Source organism: Dendrobates tinctorius, unplaced genomic scaffold (assembly GCF_039654945.1).
Source record: "Dendrobates tinctorius isolate UK_male_01 unplaced genomic scaffold, ASM3965494v1 ptg000258l, whole genome shotgun sequence".
NCBI classification, from domain to species: Eukaryota; Metazoa; Chordata; class Amphibia; order Anura; family Dendrobatidae; genus Dendrobates; species Dendrobates tinctorius.
Window position 1 is genome coordinate 4,775,708 of NW_027361925.1, and position 12,121 is coordinate 4,787,828.

At 46.4% G+C, this 12,121-nt stretch overlaps 1 protein-coding gene across 4 annotated transcripts in view; it reads right to left on the minus strand.

Moving 5' to 3' along the window:
* The window catches only part of LOC141069332 (membrane-spanning 4-domains subfamily A member 4A-like), a 284,745-nt gene that overhangs the window by 80,540 nt on the left and 192,084 nt on the right, over positions 1-12,121 (minus strand). The gene's annotated exons all lie outside the window — the stretch shown is intronic.

The window sequence follows — 12,121 nt, forward strand, 5'->3', positions numbered from 1 at the left end:
CAGGAAAGGAAGACCAAGAGTCACCTCTGCTGCGGAGGATAAGTTCATTCAAGTCACCAGCCTCAGAAATCGCAGGTTAACAGCAGCTCAGATTAGAGACCAGGTCAATGCCACAGAGAGATCTAGCAGCAGACACATCTCTACAACAACAACTGTTAAGAGGAGGCCCGCCATCCCATTGTCCTGTGCCCATATACCTGTCATACATATCCTCCATCCCATAGTCCAGTGCCCATATACCCATCACACATCCTCCATTCCATAGTCAACCATTATGACATCATAATGAGCGGCAAGGCTTGCAACTTATGATGAATCAGCGTCGCCATGGCAACCATTATGACATCATAATGAAGGTCGGGGCTTGGTACGCACAACTTTTTCCCCATTATGTAGATAGGGGCATTATGACATAATAATGGGGGCGGGGCTTGATACGCACACATTTTTTCCCCATTATGTAGATAGGGGCAAAATTGTTTGGTGAATTGGAATGCGCGGGGTTAAAATTTCGCCTCACAACATAGCCTATGACGCTCTTGGGGTCCAGTCGTATGACTGTGCCAAATTTTGTGGCTGTAGCTGCAACGGTGCGGATGCTAATCCCGGACATACACACACACACACATACATACACACAAACATACATACTGTACATACATACACACACTGAGCTTTATATATTAGATTTATACACCTATTCTACATTTATATATGTATTCTATCTATTCTATCCTATTCTCTTCACTACTGTATGCGGCATCTGCCGGCTTTTACTATACCTATCTATCTATGTACACACACATACATATATAGTATATAACTATCTATATACACATATATATGTATATATATATATATATATATGTTTTGAAGATTCTTTTGTTACAATGATGTGTACAGTTTTTTTTTTACAATGATATTGTAGCATTAGTTTTTACATAGAGAGAACTGCTCTATGTAAAACCTCATGTTAAAATCGCATTGAATATGGATTGCATACGGATGTCATATGCATGTCATATGGAAAAATCACACTGAAATCGGATTACACTCGCATGACAATCGCATAGAATTGGTCCGTTTTTTCCATCCAGAAAACGGACCGTTTTTTTTGCCGCAAATGGGGATGAGTCCTAACAGGTCTCATTTATCAGTGCCAAAAATTTGGTAATTTTAGTCCTACACATTGTATTTTTTTTTGCAGTCTGTTAACGTACTTATTAAATCTGATAAGGCAAAACGCATTTTTACCTAAAGTCCAGATAGGTAAAAATTTGGTTTTCCAGCACACGTATCACATAAAAGTTGCCTCCCAAATCACCCTTTTGTAGTGAATGTGTATAATATTCTAGTTCATAATGGGCAAGGTGCGTGGCAAGAGATGGGGAAGTGGACGTGATGGTGATGGTGCAGGTCGAGGCCGTGGGCAAGCTGAAATTGGCCCACTGAAAACACCCACATCTTCTCCCTGGACCTTAGTGTCCGAAGTTCTAGGGGACCGCGGCAGGACAGCAGTATTGAAGCCCGAGCAGTGTGAAAAGGTTGTTGGTTGGATAGCAGATAATACTTCCAGTTACTTATCCACCACCACCAGCACCCTGTCTTCAACACGGTCAAGTCACAGTAGCCATGAATCTGGACTGCATATTCCTTTCCCTAATCCTCCTTCCTCCCACCATGCTGAGTGCCCTGAGACAACTGATCCCACACTCGGACACTCAGAAGAGCTGTTCAGTTTTCCATTTGGAGATTTGTGCCTCTCGCCCGGTCCACTTGAAGCGGGGAAAGATGATATTCCATGTAGCGAAGCACAAATCTTTGCGCAGCCATGGTCACAAGAGGTGGACGATGATGAGAAACAATTGCTGGAAAATCAGGAGGAGGACCAGCGTGAGGAAGTAGAATATGAGGTGATCTAGTAACAGACCCAACCTGGCAGGAGGACATGCAGAGCAAGGACAGCAGCATACAGGGGGAGGTAGGCGTCTCACCACTTCAGGCAGGAAGAAGCAGTGTGGTGGTGGAAGAAAGAAGGCGTGCAACCGTTCCCTGTAACACCAACCTAAGGGAAGTTGCCAGTCCAACTGTTAGGTCTTCCCGAGTCTGGTTATTTTTTAAAGACTCTGCCGATAACCTCAAACAGGACATTTGCAACATCTGTCATGCAAGCATCAGCAGGGGTAGAAAAACTACTATCCTTACCACCACACCAGCATGATTAGGCACATGGCAGCAAAGCACCTGACTTTGTGGGCCCAACCCCATGCTGCAGGAACAGTGTCTGCGGGTGACACCACAGCTTCTTCCAGTGTTGTGCGTGCAAGCCAATCTCCTGTCCATGGTGCATGCAAAGATGCCTCCCACCCTGCACCTGCCATTAACAACAGTCAAATAGAACCATCATCAAGCACGTCCACGTCCTTGTCCCAGCGCAGCCTTCAGTTGTCCATACCCCAGTCATTGGAACGTAAGCGGAAATACGCAGCCAATGTCCCACAGGCTACAGTACTCAATAATCATATTTCTCATCTGTTTGCGGTCGAAATGTTGCTTTTTAGTCCCGTGGAGACGGAAGCTTTCCGCAACCTGATGGCGGTGGCCATTGCAAGGTACTCGGTCCCCAGCCGCCAATATTTCTGCCGCTGTGCCGTCCCGGCATTACACAAGCACGTGTCCCACAACATTACCCGTGCTACAGCTACTGGGAAAGTACACCTAACCATGGACATGTGGACAAGTGCTTGTGGCCAGGGATGGTACATCTCACTGACGGCACACTGGGTTAACATAGTGGAAGCCGGGACCCAGTCAGACCTTGGGATGAAACACGTCCTCCCAACGCCAAGGATTGCGGTCCCTACGTCAATCAGAGTTGCCTCCACTGTGTACAGCTCCTGCACCTCCTCCTTCTCCTCTTCAGTCTCCATGTCCAAAATGAGCACATCAGTCACAAGCTGGAAGCACTGCAGCACTGCTAAAGCAAAGCGGCAACAGTCTGTGCTGAAGCTAATTTGGTTAGATGACAAACCGCACAATGCTGAAGAGTTGTTGACAGCTCTGAAAGAGCAGGCAAATGTCTGTCTGACACCGCTGAATCTCCTGCCAGGCATCGTTGTGTGTGACAATGGCAGGAACCTGGTGGTGGCTCTGAGGCGAGGCGAACTGACACACGTACCATGCCTGGCCCATTTGCTGAACCTCGTTGTTCAACGCTTTCTAAAAAGCTATCCGGAGCTGCTGGATCTGCTGGTTAAAGTATGCCGTTTGTGTGCACATTTTAGAAAGTCAGCTACAGCTTCAGCCACCCTTGCCGTTCTTCAGCAGCGATTGCAGATTCCGGCTCACCGACTGGTGTGTGATGTCCCCACGCGTTGGAACTCTACACTGCATATGTTAGAAATGATTTGTGAGCAGAAGATAGCATCAACAAGGCCATAGTTTTTCAGGTTTGACTCCACACATAAGACCTCAGGAGTGGACATGGATGTCAGACAAATGTAGCATCCTCCAAAACTTTGAGAAGTCCACCAAGATGGTGAACGGCGATGATGCCATAATTAGCGTCACCATCCTGCTCATGTGCATTCTGAAAAGCTCTCAATGAGAGAGGAAGCATTGCAGGCAGAGCACGAGGACATGGATCAATGAACCATACAGGGTGATTACACACAGCCCAGCCTCATGTCATCTCAACGTGGATTGGTTGACAATGAGGAAGAGGAGGAGGAAGAACAGGAGCTACTTTCATGTGCTATAGATGGGACTAAAACCACAACTGTCATACCATCTGTTCAGCGTGGATGGCCTGAGGACAGGGCAGAAGAGGAAGAGGAGGAGGACACCTTGGTCAGTCGTCCTGTGGTGAGGACATGGAAGGCTTGCCTATTACTAGTCTGGCACATATGTTTGACTTTATGTTGCGCTGCCTTTCCCGTGACCTTCGTCTTGTCAAAATATTGGGTACCAGTCATTACTGGCTAGTGACACTTTTATACCCACGCTACAAGGATAACTTTCAATCTCTTGTTCCAGAGGTAGACAGGTGTACCAAAATGTTGCAGTACCATAGGACCATTGTTGTAGAATTATTAAAAAAATTCCCATCTCAAAACACTGGCGGCAGAGATAACAGTTCACTGGCCAACCAAGGAGGACAGGAGAGAGAGACACAAGTCCACTCCAGCAGAGGCAGAGGAACACTGGCAAAGTTCTGGAACAGTTTTCTAAGACCCTCCCATCACCCTGGCACTGAGGCGCGAGGTAATCTCACAAGGAATGCAGTGTTTTCTAAGATGCTGAGGGAGTACCTTGCTGACCGTACCATCATCCTCCGTGATTCCTCTGTGCCTTTTAATGATTGGGTATCCAAGCTGGACATGTGGCATGAGCTGGCTCTCTATGCCTTGGAGGTCCTGGCCTGCCCTGCCGCTAGGGTTTTGTCGGAGCGGGTTTTTAGTGCCACTGGTGGAATTATAACTGATAAGTGCAATCGTCTTTCAACGGAAAATGCAGACAGGCTGACTCTTATAAAAATGAACAAGGTAGGATTGGGCCTGACTTCTCGACACCACCAAATGATGACAGCAAAGCATAAACAATGTAGTGTTTTTTTGGGAGGTGTATTCCCATGCACCTCTTCACAACCAAACATGGGTATACGCTTCCTGATTTTGGCTATTTAGTGTTCTCCTTCTCCTCATCCTCACCGTCCACCACCACTTGAACACCAGGGTGAAAGTATTCAGTCATGCTCAGGCCACTATGTTTTGGCAAGGGTGTTATGATGCCCGTCACCAAAATACAAAAAAAAATGTACACCCCCAAGGGGAAATGTTTGCCAGCCCATACACTAAGTGTATGGGCATTCCAAGTCTGTGACTCGCTCCTAGAAATTGGACCTATTTTTGAATCATGCCTTCCTCCACGTCTCATCATCCACCCCCACTTGAGCAACAGGGTTAACATGTTCTGTGCAGCTACAGCCAGTGTCAAATTATTTACAAGGGTGGGTGGTTATGCTGTGCGTAAAATGCTTGTTCCGAAAAAGGTTGAGGTGTACCCTGTTGTGAGTTCATTTTCCCCTTCACCATTGAGGTCTGATGAACTCCCTCTTCTGGTGAAGGAAGGTAGTGAGGCTGATTACCAAGCACCTGGGCAGGATGATGATGACTGGGTGACGGGAATTACTGACTGGATATAAGGCAGCTGACGCCCTTCTGCCTTGCTGGTGATCTCTCTGAGGGATTCTAGGAGACCAGTCTGATTCCTGCTCCTCTAAAGCTAAGTTTTCTGCTCTACTTTTTGCATTTGTGTTTTGGTATTGTTTTGCATTGTTTTCCTTGATTTCTGCCATTCCCTGCTGGGGTGAGCTGAATTCCTTTTTGCTCTGTCTTCAGAAAATACCTGAGTACTGATATAGTCTTTTTGAAGCCTAGCGTCTTCAGGGCTTTTTTCCCTATCAGCTGTTGGCTCTTGTTTTGATAGGGTTTTGGCGGATTACAGACAGCAGCTTTTCTATCCTGTCCTATCTAGTTAGCTTGGACCCCATCATTTGCTCAGCCTATCTTTCTATCTGTGTGAGTGTTTTTTCATCTTGCTTCACCGTCATTATATGTTGGGGCTGCCTATTGCTTCAGGGGTCTGCAATCCGATAGCTGCCAACTTCTCTGGTTTTCTGGACTTAGCTAGTATTTCTGTTTTTGCCTCCTACGGTGACTCATTCATAACAGAATCACCAGCCATACTGCAGATCCTAGGGTACTCAATAGCAGGAAAGAATTGTAAAAAAAAAAGGGTTTTTTCTCTCAATGGAGATAAAGCAATTGTCTGATCGTGTGGAGCAGCTCGCTGCGGAAGTGCGGGGAATTTCTGCCTACCTTGCTCATTCACATGCTGCTGAACCAAAGATCCCTACTCCTGATGTGTTTTTTGGGGATCGGTCTATATTTTTGTATTTCAAAAATAATTGTAAATTATTTTTTGCCTTAAAGCCTAACTCATCAGGGAGCTCCGCGCAGCAGGTTAAAATTGTCATCTCTTTGCTGCGTGGCGATCCCCAGGATTGGGCATTTTCTTTGAAACCAGATGATCCTATTCTGACTAATGTGAACGCATTTTTTCAAGCCTTGGAGTTGTTGTATGACGAACCTAATGCTATTGATCAGGCTGGAAAGACCCTGTTGGCATTGAGCCAGGGTCGAGATTCTGCAGAATTGTACTGTCAAAAATTCCGAAAGTGGGCGGTCCTTACTACCTGGAATGATAATGCCTTGGCAGCTCTCTTTCGGAAGGGTTTGTCAGAAGCCGTAAAAGATACTATGGTGGGATTTCCTGTTCCCTCTGGTCTTGACGATTCTATGTCATTATTCTTTCAGGTTGATCGGCGTTTACGTGAACGCAGGACTGCATGAGAGGTGTTGCCACCTGTTGAACAAATGTCTGAACCTATGCGATGTGATAGAGTTTTGTCAAGGGAGCAACGTCAGGAGTTCAGAAGGCGTAATAAGCTGTGTTTTTTTTTGTGGAGATGCCTCGCATATTATTTCTGTCTGTCCTAAACGAGAGAAACGTTTTGCACACACGTTTTCTGTGGGTGGTGTTCAACCTAAGTTTCTTCTGGCAATTACTCTGATCTGCTCCCAGTCCACATTTTCCACCAAGGCTTTTGTGGATTCGGGAGCAGCCCTGAACCTAATGGACTTGGATTTTGCTAAACGTTGTGGATTTCCGATGACACCTCTGCGGACGCCTATCCCTTTGAGGGGGATTAATGCTACTCCTTTGGCGAAAAATAAACCTCAGTTTTGGACCCAAGTGGTAATGCGGCTCGCCCCAGACCATCAAGAAATTTGCAGATTTTTGGTGTTGCATAATTTGCATGATACCATTGTTCTGGGGTTTCCCTGGTTGCAAATTCATAATCCAGTTTTGGATTGGAAATCTGTGTCTGTGGTGAGTTGGGGTTGTCGGTGTGCCCTTAGTGAGGCTCCGGTTTTTTCCACCTCTCCTCAGTCGCATGATGTTCCTGACTATTTGGCGGATTTTTATGATGTATTTAGTGAGAATGAGTCTGCGTCTTTGCCTCCTCATAGGAGTTATGACTGTGCAATTGAACTGAGCCCGGGGTGTAAATTTCCCAAGGGTCGGCTCTTCAATTTATCTGTACCCGAGCACGAGGCTATGCGATCCTATATTAAGGAGGCGTTGGAGAAGGGTCATATTAGACCATCCTCTTCACCCTTAGGTGCTGGGTTTTTTTCGTGGCCAAAAAGGATGGTTCATTAAGGCCTTGTATTGATTATCGTGCCCTCAACAAAATTACTATTAAATATCAGTATCCGTTACCCCTGATTTCGGATCTATTCTCCAGAGTTAAAGGTGCTTGCTGGTTTACCAAGCTTGACCTCAGGGGGGCGTATAATCTTATTCGCATTAAGCATGGGGATGAATGGAAGACGGCGTGTAATACTCCGGAGGGACATTTTGAGTACCTGGTGATGCCTTTTGGGCTCACTAATGCCCCTTCTGTCTTCCAGTGCTTCATGAACGATATTTTCCGAGACTCTATGGATAAATTTTTGATTATCTATCTGGATGATATTTTGATCTTCTCCAAGGATTGGGATTCTCATGTGGAACATGTTCAGACTGTGTTCCGGATCTTGAGGGAGAATTCCCTGTATGTCAAAGGATCGAAATGCCTTTTTGGGGTACAGAGGATTTCTTTTTTGGGATTTATTTTGTCTCCGTCAACTATTGAAATGGACCCAGCCAAGGTACAGGCCATTTATGATTGGGTTCAGCCCACTCCTTTGAAGGCCCTCCAGAAGTTTTTGGGTTTTGCTAATTTTTATCGGAAATTTATAGCAAAATTTTCTAGTATTGCCAAGCCATTGACTGATCTGACTAAGAAGGGTGCTGATGTGTTGAATTGGTCTCCGGAGGCTGTTTCTTCCTTTCAGGAGCTGAAGCGAAGATTCACTTCTGCCCCGGTTTTGCGGCAATCTGATGTCTCACTCCCATTCCAGGTAGAGGTGGACGCTTCTGAGATTGGTGCAGGAGATGTTTTGTCCCAAAAGGATCCTGTAACATCTAAAATGAATCTCTGTGCTTTCTTTTCCCGAAAGTTCTCTCCATCTGAACGTAACTATGATGTGGGGAATCGGGAACTGTTAGCCATGAAATGGGCATTTGAGGAGTGGAGACATTGGTTGGAGGGAGCTAAACATCAAGTCGTGGTCCTCACTGACCACAAGAATTTGATTTAACTGGAGTCGGCCAAACGCTTGAACCCTAGACAGGCTAGGTGGGCCTTGTTTTTTTACACGTTTTGATTTTGTGGTCTCTTGTCTTCCTGGCACTAAGAATGTCAAGGCTGACGCTCTCTCTAGGAGCTCCTTTGCTGATTCTCCTGTGGTGACCAAGCCTGCTACCATCTTAGGCGAAGGGGTAGTTCTTTCTGCCATCTCGCCCGATTAGAGACGTGCTCTGGAAGAGTTTCAGGAGGACAAACCTGAGCCTTGTCCCAGTGGAAAGTTGTATGTTCCTGACCAGTGGAAGAAGAGAGTGATGTCTGAAGTTCATTGCTCTGCATTGGCTGGTCATCCAGGTATTTTTGGTACTAGAGATCTGGTGAGTCGGTCTTTGTGGTGGCCCGCCTTGTCTCGTGATGTCAGGAATTTTGTGCAGTCCTGTGGGACTTGCTCCCAGTCTAAACCTTGTTCTCGCTCTAGTGGGTTGTTGATGCCTTTGCCGGTTCCCAGGAGGCCATGGACCCATATTTCAATGGATTTCATCTCTGATATGCCTGTCTCTCAGAGAATGACTGTTATTTGGGTGATTTGTGATAGGTTCTCTAAGATGGTTCATCTTGTACCATTCCCTAAGTTGCCATCTTCCTCTGAGTTGGTGCCCCTGTTTTTGCAACAGGTGGTTCGCTTGCACGGGATTCCTGAGAACATTGTATCTGACAGAGGAGTTCAGTTTGTGCCTAGATTTTGGAGGACTTTCTGTTCCAAGCTGGGAATTCAGTTGTCCTTCTCCTCTGCTTTTCACCCTCAGACCAATGGGCAGATGGAGAGAACAAACCAGACCTTGGAGTCATATTTGAGATGTTTTATTTCCTCTGATCAGGATGATTGGGTTTCAATTTTGCCCTTGGCCGAATTTGCTTTAAATAATAGAGCTAGTTCTGCCACTTTGATATCACCTTTTTTTTTTGTAACTTTGGGTTTCATCCTCGATTTTCTTCAGGGCAGGTGGAGTCTTCTGCCTGCCCAGGTGTTGACACTGTGGTGGAGAGAATGCACCAGATCTGGGACCAAGTGGTGGATAAGTTATCTCTCTCCCAGGAAAAGGCCCAGCGGTTTTCCAACCGACATAGGACCATTGGTCCCCAGTTTAAGGTTGGTGATATGGTTTGGTTATCATCAAAAAATATCGCTATGAAGGTGGCTTCTCCTAAGTTTAAGCCTAGATTTATTGGACCTTACAAGATTTTGGAGATTGTTAATCCGGTCTCTTTTCGTTTGGCTCTTTCTGTTACATTTAAAATCCATAATGTGCTTCATAAGTCCTTGTTGAAGAGGTTTGTTGAACCAGTAGTTCCTGGGGTGGCACCTCCGGACCCTGTATTGGTTGAAGGTAACATGGAATATGAGGTAGAGAAGATACTGGATTCCCGTCTGGCTAGACGGAGACTCCAGTATTTGGTTAAGTGGAAGGGTTATGGTCAGTAGGATAATTCCTGGGTCTCTGCCTCTGATATTCATGCCAAAAGATTGGTGCGTGCCTTTCATCGGGCTCACCCTGATCACGCTGGTGGGGTGGATGAGGGTTCGGTGACCCCTCCTCAAGGGGGAGGTACTGTTGTGAGTTCATTTTCCCCTTCACCATTGAGGTCTGATGAACTCCCTCTTCTGGTGAAGGAAGGTAGTGAGGCTGATTACCAAGCACCTGGGCAGGATGATGATGACTGGGTGACTGGGATTGCTGACTGTATATAAGGCAGCCGATGCCCTTCTGCCTTGCTGGTGATCTCTCTGAGGGATTCTAGGAGACTAGTCTAATTCCTGCTCCTCAAAAGCTTTTTTCCCTATCAGCTGTTGGCTCTTGTTTTGATAGGGTTTTGGTGGATTACAGACAGCAGCTTTTCTATCCTGTCCTATCTAGTTAGCTTGGGCCCCATCATTTGCTCAGCCTATCTTTCTATCTGTGTGAGTGTTTTTTCATCTTGCTTCACCGTCATTATATGTTGGGGGGCTGCCTATTGCTTTGGGGTCTGCTCTGGGGCAGTTTAGTTTTCCCTTTCTGTCTTTAGGCTATGTAGTTCGGCTGTGATCGAGGGGTCTAGGGCACCGTAGGAACCCCCCATGGCTACTGCTAGTTGTTGTTGATAGGTTCAGGGGTCTGCAATCCGATAGCTGCCAACTTCTCTGCTTTTCTGGACTTAGCTAGTATTTCTGTTTTTGCCTCCTACGGTGACTCATTCATAACAGTTCTCCACAGGGGAAATGTTTGACAGCATATACACTAAGTGTATGGGCATTCCAAGTCTATGAGACCCGCTCCTAGAAATTGGGCCTATTTTTTAATCAGGCCTTCCTCCAAGTCTCATCATCCACCACCACTAGATCAAAAGGGTTTACGTGTTCCGTGCAGCTACAGCCAGTGTCAAATTATTAACAAGGGCAGGTGGTTATGCTGTGCACAAAATACTTGCTCTGAAAAAGGTTGAGGTGTAGCCCACAGGGAAAATGTTTGACTACCCATATGGGCATTCTAAGTGTATGGGCATTCCAAGTCTGTGACTCGCTCCTAGAAATTGGACCTATTTTTGAATCACGCCTTCCTCAACGTCTCATCATCCACCACCACTTGAGCAACAGGGTTAACATGTTCTGTGCAGCTACAGCCAGTGTCAAATTATTTACAAGGGTGGGTGGTTATGCTGTGTGCAAAATACTTGTTCTGAAAAAGGTTGAGGTGTAGCCCACAGGGGAAATGTTTGACAGCCCATACACTAAGTGTATGGGCATTACAAGTCTAGGAGGCGCGCTCCTTTTTAATGGGACATTTTTGGTTAAGAGGCCCTCCTCCATGTTTCTTCCAAGGGGGATTGGGGTTATTGCGGTGCATATGACTTGGTAGCAGGGCAGGCCTTGCAGTCAATGCATAAGAAAACAGAATGGGAGCACAAAATGAATAATGTGAAGTGGATTTTTCCTGTGCCCATCAGTACCTGGGTTCAAAGGCATATTAGGATGAATATGACTTGGCAGCAGGGCAGGCCTTGCAGTCAATGCATAAGAAAAGAGTTTGGGATTACGAAATGAATAATGTGAAGTGGATTTTCCGGTGGCCATCCATTATGTGGCTTGAAAAGCTTATTGGGGTGCATGTAACTTTGGGGCAAGCCAGGCCTTGCATTCAATGCAACATTTTTTCGGAAAGCCCTCCTGGTCCTCTCGAGAAAGGGGTACTGGGGTGCGTCATAATTCTTGGCAGCCCATCCACTCACTGCATAGGCAATAACAGTTTAGGAGACCCACTGTTTAACCCCTTTCCTACATTGGATGTAATATTCCGTCCATGTGACCTGGGACCTAAGTCCCAAGGACAGGATATTACGTCACACGCGATCAGCGGCGCTCACGTGGGGAGTGCAGCTGATCGCGGCCGGGTGTCAGCTAATTATCATAGCTGACACCCGGCACTATGTGTCAGGGGCGGTCACGGACCGCCCCCGGCACATTAACCCCTGGCACACTGCGATCACATAAAAACCCACCATAAATAGTAAAACAAACCCCCCTTTATCATCCCCTTCGTTAGGGCTCCCTCCGTGCATCCCTGCGACCCCCGGAGCGACGCAATGTGCTGCGTCGCTCCGAGATCCAATATGGCCACGGGGGCCTTCGGGGTCCTGCAGGGAGGCGTCTTCCTCACTGCCTGCTGAGAACAGGCAGGAGGAAGCCTGCAGCAGTGTCTGTCAGATCGCCGATCTGACACAGTGCTGTTCTAAGTGTCAGATCAGCGATCTGACAAAAGACAGTGATGTCCCCCCCGAGACAATATAATAAAGTAAAAAAAAATACGTGTAAAAATAATTTTAAAAAAT